The 27,798-nt window shown below is 39.4% G+C and overlaps 1 protein-coding gene across 1 annotated transcript in view; it reads left to right on the top strand.

Annotated features, from left to right (window-relative positions):
- Positions 1-6,435: 6,435 nt before the first annotated feature.
- Positions 6,436-27,798, top strand: part of si:dkey-91i10.2 (uncharacterized protein LOC555224 homolog) — a 50,512-nt gene continuing 29,149 nt past the window's right edge. Inside the window, exon 1 of the mRNA XM_036565949.1 lies at positions 6,436-6,650. The gene's annotated coding sequence lies outside the window, so the exon portion shown is untranslated. The remainder of the gene's footprint in view (positions 6,651-27,798) is intronic.

Genomic DNA, 27,798 nt, shown 5'->3' with positions numbered 1-27,798 from the left:
AGTGTATATCTCAAAAAAAAATGTTTTCAGCTTTCTTTTATTAACATGCATATGCCTCAACCCGAAGGATGAAAATGCACCCACATTTTCACATTCTGTTTGTTGCAGGGTAAATGTACAATTGTGAAAGCTAAAAGCTGTGGAAAATGATTACGGCCAATTAATATAATTGCGATCAACTAAGTGTGATTAGGAGATTATATAATCATTGTGACGGGCCTAAATAAATTATTTGTTTTATATTCATATTCTTCAAGACTTTGTTAGTTTCACCTGTAGGTGGTAATAAAATCATCTCTTTTATCACTGAGATATATCCCACCCCCACAAGACGAAAAACACAAGGAACGCCTGCAGCATCACAGACCCTGCACAGCTCCAGACAGCTTCTGACCCTCATGTGCTCACTCACAGGTCTATAACCTTCACCATCTCTGCACTCACTGAACTTTCATCTCATGATTTTTCTATAAAGGTCTGACTCTGAATGCTACGCAGACTGTGTGCTTCACATGATCACATGACACACAAATGACTGTTAAATATTTTGCACTACATGGTTCTGTTCAAAACTGCTCCCAATGCTGCTACATACTGCTCCCAATCTGATTGTGCCAAAAAGAAGTCCTCAGTAATATGCAGTTTGTTGTACTATTCTGACCACTATTTCAGCATTCAGCTAGAGCTATCCTTGTAATATACTGTAACTCAAAATGCAAGTCCATTACAGGAAGAAACCATGGATGTAACTGTGGCTGCCATGGGGTGGGCAGCTTCACAGAAGCATAGAAACTTGACTATACAGATGGCCTCTAGAGGAGGCTCACGGGAGCTGCATGGTCCCAGTAAAAAAGGACTGTTTGTTTTGTTGTTTAATGTTAGGAGAGGCTAGGAGATTTTCAGTTGCTTTTCAAGTAGCTTTTCTGCTATGCTCACAATAAAAGAGCATTTCAGAACAGGAATTATGGTCTCTCCTGTCTCTTCTTCACCACAACATTAATATATAAGCAAGAAAAAACAAAAATGACAAGGCCAAAATCATTAGCCCTCTGACAATTAACAGTCAATAGTCTAACCTTTCTGATTCACAACTGACAGCAACCTTTTACTGTAGTTTCTAACTGGGGTGGCACATGTCTCTTGAGGGAAAAGAGCCCATTCCTCCAAGGCAAATTGGCTCATCCTCCAGCTCATTCAAATTACATGATTTTTGAGCATGGATCTTAACCTTGAGCTCCTGCCATATATCCTAGAATAGGATTGAGTTCTAGGCTTTGAGAGAGCCACTCCAAGACCTTTTGGTGTCCTTGGAAAAGTTTTGGACAAACTTGAATGTGTACTTCAGAATCTTCTTTCTTCATGGCCCCATGCACCTGAAAAAGGTTCCATGTGCCTGAAGTAGTAAAACAGCCCCACAGCATTACAATTCTACCACCATGTTTAACTGCGGAAACTGTGTTTTTAGGGTTGAAGGAATCTCCCTTCCTTCACCAAACAAAAGCAACATTCATGCACCCGAACAGCTCCAGTTTAGTCTCATCAGACCAAAGGACAGATTTCCAGAGCTCATCCCCATATTTCAAATGATCAAGGGCAAAATCAAGTCTTGCTTTGATGTGTCGCTCCATGAGCAATGGAGTTTTCCTTAGGTGATGGCTTTGAAATCCACCATGATGAAGAGACCTCACAATGGTCTTCCCTGAAACTTAAATTACAGAAGAGGCCAGTTCAGCAGCAATTATCTTTGCAGAGATCCAAGAGTTTTTGTTGACATTTGATATCTTGCACTTTTACGCCCAGATTTGTTTCTAACAAGATGCGTCTCCTTGTCTTCTTGTGCTTTGCTTACATTTTCTTATTTATTTCATCTGTGTAATAAACTTACTGCATAGACAACAGTTACTTATAGCTGAATAGTCCGCACAGCACTGCACAATATACTTTACTTTAACACCTGTTTTAAGTGAACAGAAACGTAGGTGTGCCACACAGACAAATCCAAAAATCATATTTTTTTATTAATATTTGACTTTGGAAATGATTAGAAAACAACATCCTCCACTCTGTAAGTATATCAGGTGTCTTGTAATTGCCCACAGACACATCTTTTGACCATACATTGAACAACTCTGTTTCAAAATATATCCATGGGAAATGTTGGTGCACTGCTAAAGAGCTGAAAAGTGGCATGCAACATACAGTATACTGGTGTAGTATGCAATTCATAGCAATATACACTGATCAGGCATAACATTATGCACTGCTATGTCTGATTTACTCGTACCAGCACAACACACTAACTAACTAACTAACACATCACCACATCAGTGTTACTGCAGTGCTGAGAATGATCCACAACCCAAATAGTACCTGCTCTGTGATGGTCCATGGGGGTCCTGACCACTGAAGAACAAGGTAAAAGGGGGCTAACAAAGTATGCAGAGAAACAGATGGACTACAGTCTGTAATTGTAGAACTACAAAGTGCACCTATATAGTAAGTGGAGCTGATAAAATGGACAATGAGCATAGAAACAAGGAGGTGGTCATAATGTTATGCCTGATCGGTGTATATACATATGCTCTAAAGAGCTAAAAGGGGCTCTTTAGAGCAATGTCACCCATTTTTTAAAGGTTCTATACCAATTAAACATTTTCCCTAGAACCATATGCCCAAGCCAACAACCATTTAGGAACCTTCATTTTCAGAGTGCACTGTGTGCCTTTGGATCCATGACTTCCTAACTACCAGTAAACACATCTCAAGCTGGATGTTTACATTTAGGATCCCATTTCTTCAACAGGACCTTCAATGAGACAATATACCATATACCAAGACATTTTGTTATTGCATGCTCTGTCTGAGACATCTTAAGAAATTTGTATCACCACAAATACTGCTGGTATAATACAGAGCCATAACAGAATCGGTCATCACATTGTCTTTTTCCATTTGGCTCAGTATCACTGCCCTCTAAGCACAAACTGCATTACTCTGTGATGCCAAGAAAATCTCTGACTGCCAGCTCTCATGCCTTCACAGATATGTACTTGTCTAGGGTGAGGAAGAAAGTGAGGGGAAAACAAGAGCGAAAGCCCTGAGGACGTTGACTAACCAGCACTTGCCAGCTTCTTTCTCCAGCCAATAATTCTCAAAAACAAGAAGCCTTAACACTTATTACACACATAACTGGGCATATTTTTTAACAGTACCTATCAATGTTATCGAGTGATTACATAGAAGCACTTATTGTCTTTTACTGTTATTTGCAGATTTACATTTGTATATTATATACTTTTTATTTTATGTTATTAGAATTTTTGTTGACACATGCTCAAAGAGAAATTCATTGTGTACTTGGCATGGCAATAAAGTTTTTCCTTCTGACTCTGAGAGGCAGTGCACAAAACAACTGGAAACCACATTTTAGGAGTAATTTCAACACATACCACAAGGTGGGAGCAGCAGTCCCAAGTAACACAGTTAAGTATTCTGCATGTGGATGCTTTTCTACTCAGCTATGGTAATTACATATACTCATATTTGTCATATCTAATGTCTGGGGACAAAATCCACAGCAGAAGAATATTTTTATGTAAAATAATATGATTTAGATTCTAAATGAAGGGATGTGCACAATCCACATGTGAAGCATTATTGGCTCTTTTATAAATGTGAGCATGACTAATTTTACCATGTCAAAAAATGGAAAACACAACTAACTACACCTGTTATTTATCTGTAGATCATTACCACAGATACACTGTGGCAATACAGGCATAATTATGAGACATAAGCTGTAATGACATTAAACATTACGACTCTGTGGCAATTACCCACATCATGAAAACAGCTGAGGCTGTCAAAAGTTGATGTATTATGCTTAAACTCACATGCGCAGAAGTTTGTTCATATGAACAAAACTTGGATAAAAAGTTGCTGCTCACCTATGTAGCAGTATGGAGATAAAGATGCTGTGTGGAAAGAATTTAGCCAGCTGACATGGAACAAAAAAGACAGCAGATTAACTTCTTACGTTTACATTCTGAATAGCAACTGTTGGGAATCATTTTGGCAGTCATCTAAACAACAGGACTGTACAACAAATTCAGCAGTGCAAAGGAAACAAACAGACGAGTACATTTGTAAATAAGGTTTTTTATTAAGCAAACTGTCTTAGCCATTCAAAAAATGAATCCAAATCTTTTAGCCACTGTGGGTTACATCACAACCCAGCCAGTTAACGTTAGATCATTGTCTTCAACATGAAGTAAATTGTTTTCTGTTAAATGCACCTACATGCTGACTTACATGCCAAGTTGCTAAACTAAATGATGAAATATAACATAGGTACTGGTTTAACTTTTTCCAGTGTCAACTTTTAACATTCACAGTTTTGTTAGAATTTGACACTCTGAGAATCTCGTGTCAGTTTTTGACAGCGTCACTTATTTTGGTTGCACTGGTAATGGTAACAATACACTTAGATAGTACATTATATTACAACAAAATTTGTCATGACATATTTATGGTATACGTTATGTAGCAGGCAGTTTTGAATCATGATAATGCTAACTTCTGCTAGCGTCCATATGGGATTCTACTAGTTTGTTACTGTTATGCTAACACCAGTTTCATGAATGGTTATTAGAAGTTCTACATTAAACACAGACATATAAAATGTCTAAATTCCATGTTTTGTTTGAAGCTTGTGAAATACATATTAGTATACATTTTACATTGTAGCAGTTTCACAGTGACTCTTTCAGTAGTGAGCTCTGGTAAGCTGCTGCTGCTGTTTTCTATTTCTAACAACCCATTGAGGCCACTCATATACAGTTGGTGACAGATGTAGGACTTCCAGAAGACCTCAAGTGATGTTTTTTCCCACAAAATTGGTCCCACCAATCAGAAATCAAAATGTGATTGGTTGATTCCTCTGTTACCTTCTGACTGTGCTGATGTTTATCAAACCTAGGCCTTTTCTTCCTGGGACCTACAGAGAAAAACAATTCCTGATTAGCCAATTTCCACAGGGATTTCAAGAATTAATCCTTTTGTTTCTGGCCAAAACTTAACAACAAAACAAAAGTAGTATTGTAATTCTAGCAGTTTAAATATAGACATTATTCTATTGAATAAAAATGAACTAAAAATTACAGACATATGTTTTTAGTTTCCAGAAATCATTAGGCCTTCTCCAAGGGCCTATAAGATCTGGAACAGGGTTTAAGTAAATTGTTACCAAAAGTACTAATGCAGAAGGAGAATTTTTCGTTATTAAAGTAAGATCTACTCCATTCACCAGCATAGAATTTGTTCAGGGAATCCTTTTCAGTTGAAACCAAGAGCAATTCCTTAGCGTAGGTGTGATTGTTAGGATCAGTCATTCAGCAGTAAAAAACATCTCAGAGAACACACACACGCATACAACATGGTTATGATATAGCCTCCTAGTTCTTCTTCGTATTAAGCCCCAGGTTTGAGACTGGATGAAATGATACACTATCCCATTGTCCATTCATTCATCCATAGTGATCCATTCATATAGTACTCCTGTATTGTCTGGGTAGTCATACATTAGTAGGGTGTGGAAGTATGAAGTATCGATGTCTTGACGTTTCTTTTTGAAAATCAATCCTTGCATGAAAATATCAATACTGAATATTTTCTTAAGCCTATTTGTGTGTTCCAAATAGACAACAAAACTTTTTCTTTATGAATCACTGTAGATCAAAGCATCTACTAAATGCTGTGAATGTAACTGTAAATGTTAATATAAACTGAAGATTTGAAACTTTTTATAAAACAGAGCATGTCTTTAATGCTTAAAAAAGTGAAAAACTGATTGCAGTTGTGTGTGATGGAAATGACAGCCCCCACCCTGGCTCACAGACCACCATGGAGACGGAGTGCATGCTCCATAACGGCAGAACATATGGAGTTATTATGTGGCAGTTTATTTATACTGAAGGCTTTCAGATATACTACAGAGCCCCAAAATACCACTGAGAAATATAACAGAAAAATATAACATGAAAAATAACAGATTTCCAATGACATTGCATTCCTTGCAATATTTTTGCATTCCCTCACAAACTTTTTGCATTCCTTTTGTATTTGCAAGGAAACTCAAAATCATTACAAGGGAGTGCAAAGTATTGCGAGGGAACGCAATGTCATAAATTTTTAACATAGCCCCTTAAGGGATCTGTATAATCGGGATATTAGCGGGATATTAGCGTCCACCTCCAGTACAGATGCGGCAGCTCAAAATGAGCAAAGTTGGGGAAAATGGGCGGGGCCACGGGACGTCTCCGACCCCACTGACCAATCAGCGAGACCCATGTCCGTTTCCACGGGAACGTGAAGACGAAGTCTGCTCCTGCAGGGCTGGAGGGAGAGTTCTCCTTCACCAGGAGCGGGGCTACCGGGAGCTACCGGCGCTACACGACAACAGAGCTCACAGCACATGCAGCTAGTTTAGGCTGGAGTGGTAAAAAATCATTTAGCGCTGCGAACTGGACGACGTGTTAATTAGGAGCCAAACACGAGCTCGGTGCGAGGCGGCGTTAGCTCCGCCGGTCATTCCGGGTGAAGTGGACGCGGCTCAATGGACTTCTCTGAACGCGGGAGAAGCAGCGAGCAATGTAAGTGACCAGTATATCTCCTTTTAGCCTACTGTTTTAGTCCATTATAGCTGCATATGACTGTGACTATCATCTGCCAGCAATGACCTTCATCTGTTTCCGTACATTGCTCGTTAGCTGGAGAAATGAAAGGGGTCTTTAAAAGGTCACGTTTTACCTTCGCGAAAGTGAGAGGGCGCATAGGCTGTGATAGATAAACAGCCCTTTAATTCTCTGTTCACAAGATGCTCTCTGTCCATGTAAAAGAGTCTGTCCCCAGAGAAACACTACTCAATTTACACATCACTGCAGACAGCTCTTTATTTATCATGATTCTCTGACTGTCCAAAAGTTTGTAGACACTTGCTCTTCCAACGTTTCTTCTGAAATCAAGGGTATTAAAAGGGAGTTTGCCCTCATTTTCTGCAGTAACAGCCTCTATTCTTATGGGAACGCTTTACACTAGATGGTGGAACATTGCTGTGAGGATTTGATTGCATTAAGACACAAGCATTAGTGAGGTCAGGTACTGATGAAATGAAATGAAATGAAAAAATGAAAGGAAATGAAAATGAAACAAAATGTTGTTGGATGACTAGCTCTAGATCACAAACTCCACAAGTCATTGGATGGAGCTCCATCAGTCCAGAGATTGCAGCTCCACAGCACAGTGCTGGAGAGCTTTATACTCCTCTAGACAACACATATTGAGCATGGCTTTTCTATGGAGATTAAACAAGATGTGTGTGCAGTTAAATGCTTATGTCAGCAATAGGTGCACCTTAAAGTATAGGAAGGAACTGGATACTTTTGGACATTTTTTTTCTTCTGGATAATGAAGAAAAAATACACTATATTTCTACACTATATAGAACAGCATAGGTGATGCTTCACTGTTTTTATGCATGTTTCCCTATTCAGTGCCAGTGTGCCTCAATAAACGTTCTTAACGTGTCCTTTTATCACCTGATGTTGGCCTTTTTTAGAAAGTCTTTGGTGAAGAATGGCTGATACTGGCTGGCCTCTAAAAGCATCTGCATTACCTCATGAGAGTGGCAGTGATAGGATCTTGAGAACTTCTGGGTGTTTGGTGAGACAGAGCAGGGCACAAATTTACTTTGACAAAGTGGAAGTTTACTGGTAGCTAAAAGTCTGTAAGTTTTTGTGAAGAAACAGTTGTCACTGATACACTAGGCCATGTATATATTGCCTAAATTTACTAAATTTAAATTTTATCATACATAGTCAACTGAGTCATTCTACAGGTATATGAAGCTAAACTGCATTGCAAATCTACTAATAATGAATCATCTTAAGTTCTACTTTTTTGAATGCACAATGAGCAGGAAAGGGAATTCACAGGCAGGTTGCAAAGAAGTGAATAGTTCACTTTTCTACCACGTGAATTTTAGGGGCACCAAACAGAGAACGAGTGAAGGAGCAGCCAGGTGATTATGAATTAGAAACAAGTTTACTCTTTTATTGTTGTTATTGTTTTATGTGGTAGGTCAAATTCTCAGTCTGTTTTCTGCTAAATTCAGATCCCAGGTCCGATGCGGATCTGATCATTAATATGGCAGTGTGTGGCAGAGATGAGCTGGCTAGTGCTGGAGGAGCAGCGTTTAGCTCGTTCTGGTCTTCTAGTGTCTAATTTAATCACAGCAAGCTTTAATCACAGAATTTCTTGGTTCTTAAAGAAACATGTTTTTGTCTGCAAACCCCAAATATTAGTTTGGGTGGTTTTAGTGAAATATGGTGTTGATAAAATGGGAAACTCAATCATTGTGTTTTATTGATCACCAAAACCAGCAAGTAGGGCTGTGAGAAGTTTGCCCGCACTCAAGTGTACACAGGTTGCGAGATGTTCTGTTGTCACTGTCAAGGCAGCCTGTCTGAATAATGCATCCTTCACTTTTTGATGGTCCACTTGTATTTTACTGTAGACAAAACAAATTGAAATGTAATATTTGTAAAGAAAAAAAAGGGTTGTAAAGGAAAGCCAAAACAAGCAAACTTATAATATGTTTTTCCGACTTGACACAATTAAGCCATTTACTATGTTTTTCAGTGTAGCTCTGAAAGGTCTACCACCTGGCCAGTAAGATGGAAATGTACACTGTTTTCATGGTGCCTTATAAACAGAAAAGTTCCAGTCACAGCTCTCTGGATTCTTAGACACAGATATTGAAACATTTATGCTAGGATGTCTACTGAGCCTAGGTCAGGTGATGTCTCTGTGGGTTTTAAACAGACAGCGCACTACGTCAATAAGCACTAAACTTAATGAGACATGGTCATTTAGAAGTCTGCATAGAAGACCAGTGACACATTCAGGGCCTTCAAGCAATGCTCAGCTGATGTACACTTATGAATATTGTAATGGACTCTGTTTAATTTAACTGTAGCTGTTTTCCATTAAATGATTGGGTTAGACCAGGGCTTCAGTTCATTGAGTCTCCATTATTTAAGCAGGGGTCATTAGAGGAGTCATTAAGTGATTGCAAGTTATGTCTTTTTCCTCTGATACTTGCTGGACAAGTCAAGGCCAAGGATCAGTTCATTTCAAGCAATTAAGACTAATTTTTCTGCTAAAGGCTTTAGAGGATAGGCTAAGGGTTAGAGTAGTATTTTTCAGATGGCCTGAAGTATCTGAACTGTACTGCTAAAGCTACAGTTCCATCTTTATCTCACTGATTGAGAGATGAATAAAATATTTCTAAACCGTGTGTCAAAATTTAAATCTGATTGACGTCCCAGTGTTTTTGCACACTGACATTGAACTGGGTGTACGTCATACATGTCTGGTGCAGAAGCTGTATCAGGTGTGCACCATGCTTACTTATGTAAAAAGGAATGCTTGAAATTATACTCAGATAAGTGCTCATTTGAATGGACTGTTGAGTAATATTTGCTTTTCCACCATGTTATACAGAACCTACAGAAGATATTTTTATTATAGCCATTATTGAGTGATGTTTAATGCTCAGTTACAATGCAAAAATTATTTGACCTTCTCATTATATCAATATAGCTTGGTAAAAGCACAAGGTCAAATAAAGAGCTTAAAATGAGCAGTTTTTGACTTACTGCTGCTCCCTCAGTTGGTGAAAATGTGCAGCTGAGGCATGAATAGCGTAACCTGAGCCACCCATTCAGTCCGGCATCAGCTGATCAAAGGTTGAATGAGTTTAAGTTGTTTACCAGTTCAAATGTAAAGGTCTACTAAGGTCTAAGGTCTGTTACCTGGGACCTGTCCAATGTCATAGGGAACACTGTAGCTACAGCTCAACTTAAATGTGTAGATTTAAGGGGACAGGTGGGATGGGTCCTCTTCGATGTTTGTAGAGGGAAGACACTGCCAGTTTGTTATCTGCTGCAGGCTGTAGCTCTGCTAGGGTTGGGCAAAATGGCAAAAATATGTCACGACGCCTGAAAAAGTTTTCATGATACATGATACCTATTACAATATGTATGTATATATATATATAACACAAGGTTTTTAATAAGTGGGAAAGACAAATTTGATAAGTTAGAACAGACAAAAAAGTTCCAGCAGTGACACATTTAAAGGAATACAAAAGATACAAACATGATGATTACACAATGATTTTTATTTCAAGTTTTTTCACTGCACTAAATCCAGTTAAACAGTACTAATTATGCTCAGTGGTTTGTGCAGTTGGTCAGTGTTCTTTATGTACTGATGATATCCTCAATATGATCAGAAATGTATATTGTGACATAATTTATCATGATAATGATAAAATATTGTCATAAATGATGTCACAATATGATCAGAAATGCATATTGTGACATCATTTATCATGATAATAATAAAATATTGTCATAAATGATGTCACAATATGATCAGAAATGCATATTGTGACATCATTAATCACGATAACGATAAAATATTGTCATATTGCCCACCCTTAGCTCTACCGTGGATTAAAAATACTTATGCTGTTGCCTCATTCGGAAGTAAGGTCCAGTAATGATGAAGTTTACATTCCTTTCTATTTACATAATATAGTAAAAGAAAATGTCTGCCAGTATGGCAACTGAAATGCTGCTTTGGCACAAAAGAATGACACTCATATTAATATCATCTGATGCTGAATCGTCTCATGCAGTCTCCATCAATCTATTAGGAATTTTATCAGCTGTCTATGATATTGTTATTGATATTGAATTTAGAATGGTTGAACTGATGTAAATGTTAAAGGAATTGTTCTTAGGCTAAAACATGCAAATGAACAGAAGCACAACTTTTGGTCAGTATACCCAAAATGGAAAATACAAATATGACGTATTGCACTGCACTGTATCTTGACTTTCTTTAACTCCTCTTTTATTTGCCTATATTGTCAGTGACGTCTCAGCTGCTGTCTGTCCTTTTTCAGTAAGAATGACCACCTGTCTACTGAATAGTCCCCATTGTTTCTGCTAAAAATAGCTGCCGTTGCAGACGCCAGGTGATAAATGACTTAAAATTGTAACCGTCACAAAAACACAATCAACTAAAGGCCACCACACAAGTGGCAGGGCCTGGGTTCAGAGCCAGGAGAGATTATTACTCATTGCCAGCAATGTAATTAAAATCTATTCAACTTGACCCCTCATATCAACACCATTTTCTTTGATATGTGAGAGTTCAACAGTTCTGTCTGAAGTTCAGATGTTCAGTCTGCATTAGATTTGTGACATTTCATAAATAGAATTGCCTCCTAAAATAAGTTCTGTGTTTGCATGAAGATTGTCAGCGTAAAAAAACATTTGTTCAAGTGAACAACAGTACGATTTCACTCAGCCTCCATATGACTGCATGCAAGGTTTATTGTTTCTGTGGAACAAGTGTGTTTTCTTTTCCTACTTAATGAAGAAAAGCAGAAAATGAATGTAGCTCTGGAGCTGAAAGGTGTAAGGTCACATAATAAAATGATGTTTCCAGCACTTTTTATCCACATTCTGTCAGCCAAACAGAGCCCACTGGGATAAACCTCTGAGTGCTATAGTCAGCTTGTGCTTGTTGTTGTTATGGATCAATATCTTCTGCATGCAGGCCTGGTACATGTCATGTTATATCACACATCTCTGAGTTATTGTGCACTCATGAATGAAAAACAGCCCATAATTGCCACTTTGCACATTTGCATCACATGGATGTGAGTTTTCAGTACCTCACCACTTTCACAGTGACACTGTAGTAAACACTGATGATCTACAAGAACCTGTGAAGAGCCTGTGCTGCCAGTGTTTGCCTAGTGAACATTTACCAGTATGTCTACTAGCTTCTTTCTCATGGCCCAAGGTATCTTGCTAATAACACCAAGATTATATGCTATGCAAATTAAATACATCAGAGTCTTGTACTTGAATGCATTAGCATATTTTCAAACAAAGAGAGTTACAGAGCCTATCTGAAACAATGCTTTAGTGTGTCAGAAACGATAGCAGTAACGGTGTGCCTAAAGTACTGTAGCTGTCAAATATGGTACTACAAACATCAGAAACAGAAAGACACAAGTTATTTTGCCATTTGTAGACTCAAAGAAAGAGAAGATATGCTGTCTTTGAGCCCAATTGTCAGACTACCTCTCTCTCTCTCTCTCTCCCTCCCTCCTAGGTCTGTTTTGTGTAGATACTTAGCCATGATTGAGAGAGGGTATAAGGTAAGAGCAGTGAGGTGGGTGCCTGTTGGAGCACATGGGGTCGCCCTCCAGGCAGAGCTGTTCCAGACTACACAACTCACTCATTTCATAGAGACCAGTGACCATGAACTCCCAGCGGCTCCCTGGTATAATTAGCTTGTGTCCTTTATTTCAGCGAGGATAGCTCTCCACACTGAATTCAGGCCTGGAAGAGCAAAATGGATTCAACCTATTTGTTGAAACATAATTCTCTGATCTACATGTTACATGTGAGGCCTAATGCTAGGCGATGCTGATAAAATAACCAAATATCCAAATTTTTTTCAAAATGTATAGTATTTGATATTTAACTTTGTATGAGTAAAGTTAATGACCCCATGCTTTCTATTGATAGTCATTGGCCTCTTTTCCACTGTAGAGCAAAATGGCTCCAACAGCCATGCCATGGCTGGTTACAGTTTCTCTTTTCCTTCTGTTATGCTGTTAAATCAAGACCAAGAAGTACCAAAGAAAACTGGCACAGCGACAGCTGACAGGCTCATAACTACACGAACCAGAACCACATTCGATTCCTGTCTTTGTCCTCAAAACATGCCATTTGGGCTGGAACCAATCCTGTATTGTGGTGTGTGAAACTTTTAGCCTGCTTGCTAAGGTAGTGTTAGCTTAGGCTACAGCTCCAGACACCACAGAACAGATTAGTTTTCAGTTTTCTGCCACTCCAACTCCAGTCACTCGACTTTGCTCTCTCAGACATGAGTTTTTGTCATCTACACGCATCGTTAGAGCACCAGATAGTCAGAATCGAACCTGTACTGTGGTGTATGGTACTGTTTGGATGTGTAGCCTGCTAGCTATGCTAATGTTAAGTTAACTAGCAGGCTAAGCAAAACACCACAGAAAACTTTTGATTTTGGCTTTATTTCCCTCCAGTCTCTCTGCTTTTCTCCCTCGGATTTGCGTCAGTGTCATCTAAACTTGTCAGTGAAGCCTTAGTTAGCCAGAATCAGCTCTGCTCTGTTTGAGCAGAACTGTTAGCAATCTAGCTAAGCTAATGCTAACTAGCTCCTCTCTCTTGTTTATCAGCACTGTTTAACATTTAGCAATTTTAGATTGGTGATTTGACATATATTGAATGATGGATTGACAGCTGTGCACTGCTTTCATTTGACGACCATGTAGGTAACGGTTTGATTGCTTTTGGTTCGGAAATAAAACAGGATGACATGGTTCTGCAGCCCTGACCGTGGCTAAGCATGATTTGTAAGCATTCTCTGTCAAACCATTAAGCTCTATAGTGAAAATAGCCATAGCTTGTTTTGATTGCACTGTTTTTGTTCTGTTTTCTTCTATTACAATTACACCTAAGGGACATTTAGGCAGTATTGTAAATATTAAGCATGCAGAAATCAAATTTCCAGAAACGAACATTATTATATAGTTAGATCTTTATGCGTTTAAAATTTTTTTCAAAACATCTGAAGCACCCAACATAGCACCTAACTATGGTTTTGTTATCTATCAACACCACTAAAACTAAAACAAGTATTGTTGTGTGACAGCAATACTGGTGTACCAGTATAGACTGTATAGATACACACCCAGCACTACTGAGACCCTCTAGCATGCTCAAATTATTTATTCTGTTCTATTATATGCACACTCCCTTACAGGCAATTAATATATTACGTAAACATGAGATGTCTGATGCTCCCTGTGTTTATCTCTGGGCTCTGTGAATATCTGTGCTGCCAGATCTCTGTCAGGTTACATCTGCTCCTCCAGTGTGTAAAATAGCTCTCCACTGAGGGTCATTGTGAATTCAGGTCAGAGCTTTACTGAGGACCACACTTAGTGCCTTTTGTAAGTGGTGGATAATCCTTAATGGAGTTGAATCGGCAGGTGGGGTGTTCCTCTATGTTTAGGCAGAAAGGTTTGTCCGTTGGTTACTCCGTAATAGAAGAGCCAGCCTCTGTACTCAGCTCCACTGCCCTAATCATGTTTGTGAGCTCCAGCGTATGTGATTATATTGTGGTATTCAGGAAACTGTTGGATGCTGATTAAACGAGCAGTCGGGATGCAGGTCCCTCTCTCGGCTCTCCCGAGGCTTGGTGCAGCTTCCGTGGAAAAGGAAATAGTCACACAGAGCATTTTGCGGTTGCTGCTGGGTTTTTTACCAAGTACAGCAACCAGGGAGCCTGACTAAATGAGTGACCAGATTCATTCAGACTACAAGTCTTTGTTCTACATTTTATTATTTTCACATCGTTCATAAAAATGAATCCCTTGAAATTTTTGTTTATACAAATTCTCCAAAAATGGCCATGTAGATGTGGAAGATACATGGTTTTCTCAACATATTGATCAATAATTTCTTCATTGATTACATGTCATTTTGTTGTGTTGTCAGTCAATGTGTTGTCAGTAGATTAGGTTGTACGTTATTTTGGTGATCAAAGGTATTCTGTTGTCACGTTTGTTTATGATGATTTAGGACTGTTCCTTTAGAGTTTTTAGGATGTTTCAGGAAGGTAACGACAACACCTTAACAAGCTTTTTTATATTTCAGCAAAGACATTTACTTCAGAAAGCCTTTTAAAATAAATAAAGTAACACCAAGAGCTTGTCTAAATATGAAGTGGCTACATTGCACAGCGATAATAGACTCATCTCATCCTGTTGCCTTCATTCATCTGCATAGCCCATGGCGCACTTAATATGCTGCATCATAATATTCCTGGTGCGTGATATGCTCTGAAAGGACTTGTTAAGCCCCTCTTTTGTTGTGTAAATACTAAATCCTCAGAAGCAGCTCACCCTTCCTCCTATTTACCATAAAGATGACTTTGTCTGAATGCTGATGAATGTCACATTTTATTTTACTGCCCACAGACATCAATGATAAGGACAAGGACCAACCAAATGTAGACAATTTCCTCTGCTACTCGTCTGTGGAGTGTGGGGGGAAATGATGCTTTTATTGTACTTCTGGTGAATTAGTGGAGCCCAATATAAGCCATTGATATTATGTCATTGGCAGTTCTTCAGTGGTCAGGACCCCCATGGACCCTCACAGAGCAGGTACTATTTGGGTGGTGGATCATTCTCAGCTCTTCAGTAACACTGACGTGGTGATGGTGTGTTAGTGCGTGTTGTGCTGGTACAAGTGGATCAGACACAGCAGTGCTGCTGGAGTTTTTAAACACTGTGTCCACTCACTGCCCACTCTATTAGACTCTCCTACCTTGTCAGTCCACCTTGTAGATGTAAAGCCAGAGACGATAGCTCATCTGCTGCTGCACAGTTTGTGTTGGTCATCCTCTAGTCCTTCATCAGTAGTCACAGGACGGTGCACCCAGGACGCTGTTGTCTGGATATTTTTGGTTGGTGGACTATTCTCAGTCCAGCAGTGACACTGAGGTGTTTACAAACTCCAACAGCACTGCTGTGTCTGATCCACTTGTACCAGCGCAACACACACTAACATATCACCACCATATCAGTGTTACTGCAGTGCTGAGAATGATCCACCACCCAAATAGTACCTGCTCTTTGAGGGTCCATGGGGGTCCTGACCACTGAAGAACAGGGTAAAAGGGGGCTAACAAAGTATGCAGAGAAACAGATGGACTACAGTGTGTAATTGTAGAACTACAAAGTGCACCTATATAGTAAGTGGAGCTGATAAAATGGACAATGAGCACAGAAACAAGGAGGTGGTCATAATGTTATGCCTGATCAGTATATATATATATATATATATATACATTGAATAGTTGTGTTATCCCGCTAGGTTGTGCCCTGCACTCTCCTGTGATGTGTCTTTTATAGTGTAAGGAGATGGTTGTGAAATTGGTATTGCTATATTACAGTAGTAGGCATGTTAGATGAGAAGAGAGAGACCGTTTTGTATGGGGAAAAAAGATATGGTATTGTGTGTGATGATGGGAGCAAATTTAATTCCAAACGATTATCAGGAGTCTTGAATGTAGTGTACTCCAGGTTGATAGCACCTCCTTCAATACCTTTATCTGATTAAATGTAAAGAATGTTTAATTAGAGACTCTTCCTCCCACAGGCAATGTGCAAACAGACTAAGCCAGTGAGAGTCACCATATAACTGTGGGAATGTGGGTTGTACCACCGTTGTATAAATACTGACATAAGTCCTGCTTTCTCATCGATGAACTAATCAAACTTTCCATGCTGCTGTTGATCTACCATAACTGGGTCATTGGGTTCCTTTGGTAAATGCTGGTGTGAAGAGGGAATGTTTACTCAGTATGAGTTAGTGTTATCCTGCTGTGTTTTTGTGGTGTGGGCAAGTGTTCAGATGAATGTCCTGTGAAAATTCATAGCAGCTTCACACCTTCTAAATGCAAATTTTTCACTTTCTTGTCATTAGTCCAGTTTCTTCTTGAGACAGCAGTCTCAGCAAGTAGGATGGGAGTGAATGGGAATTTCAGAGTACAGATTCAGTTACATTCTCACACACCCTTAACAGTGAATTTAAGTGTGATGCCTAAGAAATGATTCTGGACTTTATCTAAAGTGTTTTTCACCTGAATAAGGTCAGAAAAAATGGCTTAGAGAAACTAAATAGTGTGCATTCAGAATCCTACACTCTTAAAAAAGATGGTTCTTCAAGGGTTCTTTAACAAAGAAAATGGTTCTGTATAGAAATATGAACACTCAAAGGACCTTTTGAATGGTTAAAGGGTTCTTTGCATCATCAAAGTGTTCTTAAGATTGATCTAGAATGTGCTGTAGATGGTGCTTTTGCCCAAAAGAGTGCTATATAGTTATGGTGTCAAGCTTGTAACATTAGAAGAACCCTTTTGGTGCTGTTTATAACCCTTTTAAAAAGGTTCTATATAGAAGAACACTTTCATGATCAAGAACCCTTTAACCATTCAGAAAGAGCTTTGAGCGTTCATGGTTCTATATAGAACCATTTCCTTTGCTAAAAAGCCATCTTTTTTAAAATTGTACTTAAGTTAAAGTATTAAAAAGGATGGTTCTTTAAGGGTTTTTTAGTAAAACCTTCTCAGAACCGTGAGTTCTGTAAACAACAATTTCATGCTTAAATGGTTCTTTTTCTTTGTTTCTTTAGATGGACGAAGAATGTACTGTATATGTTTCTATATAGCACCAAAAAGGGTTCTTCTGTAGCAGAATCCTTTTTGGTGCTATATAGAACCATTTAGGAATCAGATTTTGGTACATCTCTGTTGTCTGAAATGGCTGAATGTTACGTGCAGATACAAAGAGAAGTTTTATTTATTTTTATCACTAACAGTAAGTCATCCTGTGTTCTAAACCACAGAGACGAGTCTGCATGGCCCTAATGAAGAGTTGGATGCGGGTTGAGCTGGTTGAGCGAAGTTTTGGGAAGCTTATTTAAAGAAAAGTTCTGGGTGACATTGACTTCTAGTGTTTGCAACATTAGCCTTGTAGCTCAAGGGCTAAACTAAAGAAGCAAAATCTGGAGGCCACACATCTTGGCTGATCGACTACATTTGGGGCAAGTATCTAAATTTGATTTTCCGATAAGTATCTAAAGCAAAAATAAATACCCTAACTTGTAATGTAACAGCAAAAACTGTCTTAACATAAGCTCACATTAAAAACTCAAAACCAAGGAAGAAAGCAAGTTATATAAACTTGCTTCTTTTTCTCCCTGAAGTACAAATACAGCTTGTACAAGTCAAGCTAGACTTACTTAAGCACTTTTTTCTTCGGCCTTTTCTGCCTCTAGTTTTCTTGACACAAATGAATAAATCCCTAGTGCACACGTTTGCAGTCGCAGTAACTGTGACTCAGTAAAAGCTGCTCAGCTAAGGAATTTGGGACAGTTCCCATGCTGCTTCACGGATTCTACACAGTACAGGATGTAAAGAATTAGCACCTTCCTCACCGCAGTATGACTCATCTACTGTATGTTTGTGTACGGGGATTATGCTAGGTAACCTGTATGCAAATATACAGTAACCACAAACTACAAGTGTGTGCTGTGTCTGCATATTCTGCACGGTTCAAAACCCTCTAACATTGTTTAGGGTATGTAATGTGTATGTCAGTGTCCTAGTTTATTTTATGAACTATTATCACAGCATGTAATATATTTCATATTTGCTTTATTTGTGTCAGTGTGTTCTTTGTGCATTGTGCCCATAGCACAATCGATTGTCCCTGTGCCTCTCATTAAAGGACAACATTGTGTCCCAGAGTGACATTTATGATTGGCATGATTGTCAAGAATGTTGTTCAGGCCCCTCTTCCAACACACGCAAACGTTAGCCATATTCACAACATCCTGCATCTAGGTAGACCCCCATCCATCCGCTCTATCCTCATACAAGGCCAACTGTTCAGTGTAGGCACTGACAAACAATGCATTGTTGCCTCTCAGGGAATAGCACTAATAGCCATTGTCTAGCATTGTGAATGCGGTAGAATGCGGCAGAGATGGACAGTCCAACACAATAGGACCTGCTCGTTTTATATTCATTTCTTTCCTGTTGGTGGAGGGTGTAGAAAACACTTTTCTTGCAATAGCCTATTCCTTTTTGCGGTATTATTTATATTAAAATTCAGTATATTTAGTATTATAATGTTACTTTAGTTTAATTAGTTACATTTCATTTACTTTACCATAGTCAGCTGCGTTCTTCAGTGTTTCTGCAGTCATACGCTGATTCATATGCAAATCTAAATATAGCCCATGCACCAAAAAAAGAACAGAGGGACAATCCTTTACTGAAAGAGTTTTTTTTTTTTCACTTTATAACACAGGCAATGCTGTGTGGGGCTGTGTATAAATTATTGAGGTTGTGGTAGAGCCCTCATAAATTACGAATGGCCGAAGCTCTAGGCGGAGTGATGGCAGCAGCTCTATAGCTGTGCAGCTTCCTCAGAGTCGTGGCCACATGTGTGCTGCTCCCTAATGGGCCGACTCAGCCTCGGGGCCATCAATTCCTCATCTTTTATCACCTAGCCTCACTGCCCCAGTATGATAGGCTGCAGTATAAAGACCTAGTGATAGATCCGTAGCATCTGCCGAATATCTGTTAAATACAGATGATTTTAAGAGTGATTAATGTGTCGCGACGAATAACAATGCATGCTTGTTGTAACCTTTCATGAGGTAGAGTGAAACTATAGGCCTTGCTCAATTTCATTAGAATTCAACAGAGGTTTTCAAACCAAATCATATTTTAATTTTGCACCTGTTCTTAACAGTGCTTTCTCACAAGCCACCCTCATGAATCTGACCCAGTAGAAAGATGATAGGACCCCTTTGTGCATTTACCCTGGCGGGTGATGCATTTATTGGCTTGTGAATTGATAATGAAGTGTATTAAACTGAAAGGTCTGGTCAGAAGTATGAGAGCAGAAAAACACTGTAGTGCGTGTTTAGATACACAAAGCTGTACAGTATTGTCTGAATATCACAGTTGAGTAATATTAGTAATTGGGTATTCTAACAGTAATTTTCCAAAATACTTACTATTGGAAAAAGATAACTTAATTTTTAAAATGCAAAAATTTTTAAGTGTAAAAATGTACATGACCAAAAAAGGATATAAATGGGTGTGTCAATCTTCTTCCTGTGGGAGAGACCACTAGAGCCATTTAAAAAATGCATAATTATCATTCAAATTAGCCAATAATTTCAAAGCTGAGGTTATAAGGAGCTTTTCAGCCCAGACTGCTTTTTGAATGAGACAGAGTATGGGACAGCCAATCAGAACAGAAATAATTTACATATTTAAGTCTTAAAGGCACAGTAACACAAACAGCCTGTTTAATTCTAAAGGATAAATAGGTTGGAAAATGGTAATTTAAAAATAATTATGACTGTTTTTGTTACATGAACCCACATAAACGTTATAAGTGGGCCTAACATAACATACAAGAAAAATTTAACATTCCTATCAAACTCAGATTTTGAATGAAGTTGCCCCTTTTTACTATTGATTCTCTCTCTTGTTACACACACTTCAGTGAAATCTAAGACATCCAGGCTGCTCTACACTTTTAACAGGGTCTTTACAGATGTGAAGCCAGTCAGCATCTTTGGAAGAACAGCTTATAGTAAATTTGAGTCTCTCTGGGGAGGTGGGAACTGAATGATGATAATGGAGCAGATGAATGCCCTTCCTATTTGTTACAGTGGTGGATCATTGACTTCCAAGAGAAACAAAGAGGAAAGCCCTCTGCCAGCTCTGTCAGGTCCAGACGTTCTGCAGTTTAGGTTATGACAGATTGACAGGCTCCGTTGATGTCTGTTTCACACTCGGCTCAAGCTGTTTAATGTCTGTTTGCTGGTGCAAGTGGGGCGCATGTGTGGTAGCAGAGAGGGGATTAGCAGCCCCCATATGGCTCGACCATGCCAGCCTCACACAGCATACTGTAATTACACTGCTCAGCCAATACTCTTTGAACGTCGTCCCATGGGAGTCCAAAAGAATGATGCAGCGTGCTGCTGTGCGTTCCTGTAGTGAAAATGCTGTCTGGTTGTGGTGCATCAATAATTTTGAGTGACTTGGTAAAGTTGTTTAGGGCGCAGGTGAATTCCAGATTGGAGGCTGCACTGGAGTGACGTTCTTGTCTGCTCCATTATGCAATATGTAGTCAATGGGATATGATACGTTTCAGGTTAACATTATTTATTCATTAAGTTCAGGCTGTGGCGCAGATGTACTGGAGAAATGAGCTCTGTGGCTAATGTATAGAACAAAGCGGTCATTACCTCATTGTCAGTCTGTGTGACTGAATCAGGTGAAATGAGCAGAAAATGATGGCATGGCACCCCTCCCTTTTTCTCATCACAGCACTTTCATTAGAGGTGTAGGTGTGCAGTCCTGGGTCATTGTGTTCACAGTTGCTAAGGTTGGTCTAGGAGAAAAGATTACAGACACAAAAACAAAAGAATGCCCTCGTGGGAGAGCAGGTGGGGGGAAAGAGAGGGCGGATGTGTCTAGGAGGTCCTTTTGGACAGCCTTGTGTTTCTCTGGTTCCCATGCCAACAGCGAGTGGAGCTGTGTTTGGAGCATGCTCAGTGAAGAGCCCTCTGCTGTAACAATAGCAGAGGGAGCTGAGAGGAGACTCACATGCTGATCTTACAACAGAGCGGAACACACCTCGCCGCGCTCTCTCTCCTCCACGGTGCGTGCATGGGGCTTTCTTCTCGCCTTGGTTTTGCATTTTACTGTCCTATTTGCCTTTGCTGCATGCTGGATAGGGAAATGGACTGAGATAGTATGGACTGGATGGTACTTGGTGAATTGTTAGAACTTCTGAAGCATGGGTGCTTATTCAGGTCTTTTTGTAGATTTTTTTTTTTACTTATTGATTGAAATAAGGAACAGGGATGCTGCTTGATTTAACAGCTTATGTGCTTTTCATTATTATTTATTTTTTCTTTTTACATTAATTGAAGTGTATGTAAGGTATAATGTTTGCATGCTTTTCTTTAAAAAGCTGAAAGTAGAGAAAAGCTTAAAGATATGGCAACACAGAGAGAAGAGCTGAATGTGAGCGCACTCATTCAGCATTGTCACACGATCCTTGTGTTGTGTGGAGTTGTGCAGTCATGCCTCACTGACCCACTGCCGTGTTGTCGTGGCAATGGGGGGGTAGCGTCAGTGGCAGAGAGGTCGCACTGTTCACCACATCTAGACCAGTGCTCTAGTTTCCAGCCTGACCCAGTGCACTTCGACCCATCCCCACATTACGCTGGACGCCGCCTCGCCAGGCGTTAATGAAACTGGTGTAGGGCTCCAGATGTAGATATCAGATGTGGTGAGGGCTGCTCCCACTTCAGTGTGGTTGGGGGGGCAGTGTCTAGCCCACGTGGGCAAAAAGAAAAAAGAAAAGAAGGACCCGGTCTGCTGAAAAGCAGAATGCTCTCAATATTTCATCCTCTGAGACAGCAGAGAGAAAGAGAGAGGGCAGGCGAGAGAGAGTATCTCAGTATCTTACAGGAAATTGGAAAATAAATTGAGGTGACATAAGCAGATTTGCATACTGTAGAATCAGAATAGCACTTGCGCCAAGACTAAAGCCTGGGTGGGCTTGTGATTGGCGTCGGGAATTTATTGTGGTGTTCGTTGCTGAGGAGTTTCTTACATTTATAGAGGCAGCTAGTCGTAATGAATTCTCATAAATCATTTGTCATGCTGCTTGCGAGACTTTTCATTCACAGCTTGATTACGAGTACTCTATATACTGCCTTTCAAGCAGAATTACCACCGTACCTGCCTCACTCGAGTGCAGGACACATCCTGTCTTGAATTGCGCTCCTCTTTTAATAGGGATATTATTTAAAAAAAGTGGATATAATGCCTCAAAATGTTTGATGTGTAAAGCTTGAGATGATTCCTGTAGTTTGGGACAAAACTTATGAAGATGCACAGTTAGTCTATAGTACATAGAAATATATTAGAGATAGCACAATCCCACTTATTATTTTCCAATAGCAATATCAATTTAATATTTTTCAGCTTTAATGTGGGCTATTTTAATTTAAGCACTCCATTTAAGAAATTCTAGTACCATACAGGACAATACATAGCCAACAACATAAAAAAGTAAAATAAAAAAGTTTTTTGTTTAGTTAAACTTTTTCACCAAAAAAGACCCTACAGATATTACTTATAGTGTAAATATATGCAGGATTAAACTGTTTAAAATAAGGTAATTGTAATTCTAATAAAATACTGACCCAGCTACTCACTGTTCTTATGGTAGTGTTAAGCTACATATGCTTACTATTATCATATGACCTCACTTTACAAGCAATTCTGTGAAATTTCATGCTGGCTTTGTTACAGAACTGAATCAGGTTTGTTCTTTTTTCCATGAATACCTGACCCAGCATTTCTTGCTGGTACCAGCTAAATACAGATACTGGGTGTCAGATCAGTGCCATCTCTACATGGCTTTGTTATCAGCTATTAAGAGATTTGAAATGTGAAGGATGCAGGGTATTTGGCCTTCATGCTACCATTGCGAGGTGGATGGTTTCAGTATTCAGTTTCTAAAAAAGTTGCTTATGAATGCAATGATCATGAACATTGTTGATTTTTTGTGTTTAAATTTAATACAGATGTTATTTCAGAAACTGCTAACCTGCTAATAATGGTTATTAGTATTTCAGCTGTAAATATTTTATTTAAGTGGCATTTTAAGAGCATCACGCTGACTTTGTCTAAGATGTTGGTATTTCCTTCCTGTCTTTATTGAATGCTAAAACTGCACTTTGAAATGGAGATGAGTGTGGCAGGAGGTAACCATAGTCTTCTCGCCCAATTGGGCCTTGATTTTTCCAGCAAAAGGCACAGTAGCCTGCAGTCCACAGAGATGACAGCTGATCAATTGCAGTCCCTCCCTCTGTCTACTCATTTCTAATCCCCCCTTTCCCTCCCCTCTCTCCTTCCCTGCTCTCACCTCCTCACCCCCAAATGAAAGCCCATTACCGGCCAACTGGACCCCGGGAAGACTAGGGCACCTTCACGTGGTGCTCCCCTGCTTTGATCCCATCTCCAGTCTCTAAAACAACAAAGAACCTGTGTGTGTGCGCACATTCAACGGCTGGAACCCTGAGAACGGGGTTGTGTGAGGATCTTGTGTCCAGACAATTATTGGAGTTGACATGGAGCCTCAGCACAGTTGAAATGTGGCTGCCACAGGCAGGACCTCAGGACATCCTAAATTCTTCTAAACCAAACAAGAGATGGAGGGATGCTGAGAGCTGCCTGCTGAAGAATTCGAATGAACACCTGATCATACAGCACATTTCCAGTATAGTGTTTGCCTGAATCCTTAAAACAGGGATCATCAATTCCAGTCTTGGAGGGCCCGTGTCCAGCACAGTTTGGTCATCTCCTAGCTCTAACACACCTGATTCAGCTTATCTGTTAATTATCAGCTTTAGTAGGGTGATTGATCAGGGAAATCTGTAAACTGTGCTGGACTGTGGCCCTCCAGGACCAGAACTGATGACCCCTGCTTAAGAGTAATGAGTAAACCAAACCTTCCATTTCTAGACCAGTAACCTTACAGGATTAGAAAACGTTCTTTAATGTATGTTATTGAACTAAATATTTGTAATAAGCAGTAAGCCGTGAGATGTCGTGAGATGCCATTCGTTATTTTGATTTTATCATGGATTCGGCATAATAAAAAAATATTATAATGTAGTGTGTGTAAATCATAATATAGTGTAGCAGTGTTTAATGCAGAAACCTTATGAGTGGTTTTTGCTCGCGACATCACCACTGCGGCGGTAGTACTGTTTACTGCTAGCAGCTTTATGCAATCTGTGCTGCGTTAGCATCAAGCTAACGGTACCAGAGCTGGTTTATGAGGACCCTGGCCTTTTCCTATTTCCCCTTTTTATATCAGAAACCATGATAGAAGTTTGTATATCACTAAAAAAGCAAAGAAAACTTTTTACAGCAAACAGATTTTGGGCAGCAGGACGCTAGCATTACTTTTACCAAGTGCTGATTGGCTGGTGAGCGGATCAGCTCATTGGCTGTTCACACTCGCTGATGTTGTGAATGTACATGAGGTGGCGTTTTAAAATTGTATAACTCGAATTCAAAAGCGTTCAAAAATATAATGGCGGTGTTAAAATGTTTTACACTGTTCTGTATATGTTTAAGCAGTTATAAACTAGTATTTTGCTCAAGTGCTCCGTCTTAACCCATTCATTTTGGACTTGCTCGGGAGCGCCCTCTAGTGTTTGAGAAAACCGGAAAACATTATACAGTGGTAATTCTCCTCTCTGCAAGTTCTCTGAAGGTACCACACATCTGTTTTAGTGTTAAATACTACTTCTCACCAAATCTAACCAAAAACTCGGACATTAGAAGTGTGTAGGATATTCAATGAACATGTTCTTTACTTTTTATGTTGCTGTTTAACAGTAAATCATTCAGTATTTTTTTTTTTCAATTTAAAGTCTAACACTGAATATCAATGGAGAAGAAGTTTAGCTTGCTAGCTACTGTTTAACCTGTTTAGAGAGCTATCTTTTAGCTTAGTTGTTCAGAAAATCAGTTTTCAGTCCCACAGTTTGAACAAAACTGGGTTCCTACTTCATCTGTCAATACGCTTGGTGGTCAGTGCAAGAAGCATAACAGTCCAGTCCCAGCACAATGATGTTTAGTGAGTTGGCGCGTTAATACAGAACTCAGCTGTTGTGAGGCAGTCATAGCTGTGTGTGTATTGAGTATTTTGCAGTGGATTTGACTGAAGTTATCCATTTTATAGTGGCCCATTCATCAATGAAAAGGGCAGTGGTGCTATCTTCTCTGTTGGAATTGTTATTGACAGGTGAAGACAGGCGGGGTTCTGCATGCAAATGGTGGTCCTCAGGTGTGGACTTAATGTGGTTTGAAAAGAGTTTATTATCATAATTAATTTAAGATTTGAAACTGAATTTTCAAGAGGCTGTGTGGTTTGCTCAGAGCCTTGCAATGAAGCTTATCACAGTAAGTACACATCTGACTGTAATGGGAAGAAAGAGTGATAGCTGTGATTCTCTGATAGTCTATCTCTCTCCCTCTCTATGTCTCGCATGTCTGTCTCTCAGTCTCACTCTGATGAGTGAGTCATCTAGCCATCTGCTGCTTAGTGCAATCCTGCCTTATAATCACCCCTTTGTTTATCAACAGTGCTTCCCTCCAGAGATTACCTAGTTTCTCCTCCTCTTTCCACCTCTCCATCTCCTGCGTTCATGTTTTTGCTCCTCTCTGTCCTCTCCAGGTCATCTCTTAATCAGTCCCACCTCTGTTTCAACCATCATTCTTTCCTCTCCTTCTTTCCCCTATTGTCTTTCTTTGTCCTTGGTGCAGCTCCTTTCAATATTACCATCCTCTTCAGCTTTGTCACACAAATACACACTTAGACGTGCCAGCCAGTAGTCTCTCTGTTTTAAACATAACTACACTGGTTAGTACACTGACACTGTGGTTGTGTCCTGTTTGAACTGACCCTACTTATCTTTCAGAATCTGGGTATCGTGTTCGTTTGAATAATCTAACTCAAGAGAAAAAGCCTTCTGGGTAGCTGGAGCTCAGTGATTCATTAGTCTAAAAGGCAATTATCATGCCACTTCATTCCCTACCGCAATACAATGCAGAAATCGGCTTGCCAGCATGTTACATCACGAAGGGCTCTGATGCAGATTCATTTCATAGAAAACAGTTTTATCTGTTTCCATGGCATCTTATGTATTATATAAGCAATGTCAAAAGCAATCACATTACTATGGGAGATTTGTTTGTCTGCTAAAATTGCATGCTATTTCGCTTGCTCATCCAGTGTTTCTTGTCTAGAGGAGACAGATCTATAATCCCTATTAGAGTCAGTAGCAAGGATGTCAGCGAGGCTCGGGTCCACTTCACTGATAGGCCTGGACTCAGTGGAATTGCAGTGCCTATTTATATCACGCACAGCTTTTCTGGAAGAAATGATGTGGTAATGATATCGCATTGTGGCAGCAGAGTCATTAATTAATCACCGCCACCAACAAGCGGACAGGCAGACGTTGGTTCAGTGCCATATTACAACTTTTTTTTCTCTCTCACCCAATGAGCTCCATTCCCTGCAGAAGTATCTTATCAAGGCAAAGCACATTTCCTTGTTTTATATAAGGAGCCTTTTAACAGGGCTGTACACAATACCCTGTGGCCACCTTGAGTGCATAAGAAAGCAGACTGTTTATGGAAAACTCTGAGGCAACAAAGGTTTTCTCACCTCGTCTACCTACTTTATTATTTATGGGAAGCATTAACACCGAAGAAACATGAAACATTACAGACTCAAGTTACAAGAAGAGACACCTCTGATCTATTCATTCTATACATAGCACAACCTGATTACATACACCATCTGAAGCATTAAACAGGGAAACATCACAACCACTCTGGATGCTGTAAGATCCATGCTGAGTTATTTAGTGTAACCTCAATGGCTTTTAGGATAGGATGGTCCAGTTCTTTTCCTGTGGGACTTTAGTCCAGCACAGTTAGGTGATTTCCCTGCTCTAGCACACCAACTGAACCTGGTACCTCACTGCTGATTTTGAGCAAGGAAATCCCCAAACTAGGCTAAGGCCCTCCAGCACTGGAGCTGGACATCCATGTTTTGGAAAGGCAAGTGATATATCTTCTGTACTGGTATACCATGAAATTGACACAGCATGATATTGCTTTTAGGTTTAAGCAATAACAATAGATCATAATATATCGTGATCTATTAAAATTGCTAAACACAATATCTATTAAAATTGCTAAACACAATATATACTTTTTGTTTCTGCATTTTGTGTGCTTATCTGAATACCTGGAAAGTATCCAGGACCTGACAATTAACTGCAATGTACAATAGTAACATTCATTTTTCAGTGTCAGGTAAAAAAGCAGAAAATATAATATTTAACAGAAAATTACACAGAAGCCTGAACAGCACAACAAAAGAAAGTATGTATTAATTTTATTAAT

Source organism: Colossoma macropomum, unplaced genomic scaffold (assembly GCF_904425465.1).
Source record: "Colossoma macropomum unplaced genomic scaffold, Colossoma_macropomum, whole genome shotgun sequence".
Lineage (NCBI taxonomy): Eukaryota > Metazoa > Chordata > Actinopteri > Characiformes > Serrasalmidae > Colossoma > Colossoma macropomum.
The sequence above is the reverse complement of the archived record's forward strand: the minus strand, read 5'-3'. Positions and strand labels throughout refer to the sequence as shown.